The sequence below is a fragment of the Myotis davidii genome, unplaced genomic scaffold (assembly GCF_000327345.1).
Source record: "Myotis davidii unplaced genomic scaffold, ASM32734v1 scaffold143, whole genome shotgun sequence".
NCBI classification, from domain to species: domain Eukaryota; kingdom Metazoa; phylum Chordata; class Mammalia; order Chiroptera; family Vespertilionidae; genus Myotis; species Myotis davidii.
In genome coordinates this window covers 7754090-7755275 of record NW_006294876.1, presented here as the reverse complement: position 1 = coordinate 7755275, position 1186 = coordinate 7754090, and positions in this window count along the sequence as shown.

Here is a 1186-nt window from a genome sequence, read left to right as displayed (position 1 = left end):
TGCTTTCAACCTATCCCCCCCTCAAAAAAAGCATGCAGGGATATTTTCCAATGCTTGATTATGGCAAGAAGGAAGAAAAGTGATGGTTCTTGGTGTAATACAAGCAATTTGTAGAATCGAGCATACAATTTTGCATAAAACATTGCAGGTTAAAATAACATTGTAGGTTTCAAGCCATTGCATTACAGTTGAATAATTGTCACAATTAGGTTTTGTAAAATTTAAAACTCTAGATTTTGAAGTGAAACAATAAAACTAAATTCTTAAGTGATGACTTTGACCTTCATTCGGCACAGAATAGCTATTTTTTATTTGGGATGAAAAGATTATTTACAACTAACATTGACTGAGTCTTGGAAAAGTCCAATAACACAGGAAGAGAAATATCCCCTCGCTATCTGAATGAACAATGAACATGTTTGAGGTTAGAGATATTTCTAACACTGGCTGCTACTCTCCTACTGTGGCCAAGCATAAACAACTGTTCTTTAACCTACGTCAGAATGGAAAGCACCAAATGACAATTTGGATCTATAAAACGGGATTTGCTATTTCACCCTCCATAACGAATGATTAACGATTTAGATGCAGAGACACAGCTAATGAAGGAGGTGTTGATTGGTGCCATTCAGTAGCTCACTTGAGCTGCCTTTTAAAATCAGGGTATTGTTTGCATCGAATCCAAGAACTCTTCCTAAAATAGAGAAATACATATATCAAAGGAATTCAGGAAAAGCAGGTTAAAAATAAATAATCTTACAACAACATTTTAAATCTTTTTTAATGATTTAAAGCAAGGAAGACATATATAACACTGAATGCTAAACAAGTCTTTGAATGTCTCTTGGATTTTAGATATATATTTAATAGTATATGTATATATATTTATATATATATATATATATTTTACATTTTGCGTGTAGGCCAGAGCTGTCTAAAATATCTCTTCATAATAGGCTATAGGGATGTGTCAGGAGATAGAATAAAATAAGATCTGAGAATGTTCTCGGTTCATTCGAGTCTGTGTGACAATCGGCAGGGATCATAAATTTGAAGAAAACCGTGGTTTTTCCACCTCTGGGTCTGTTTTTAAGACGGCGGAAGGCTCTTTCGGAAGGGGGGCCGCCGGCGGAGGGGGTGCCGGAGGGACTCCTCGGGTGGGGGGGATGGCTCCCGACGACATCTG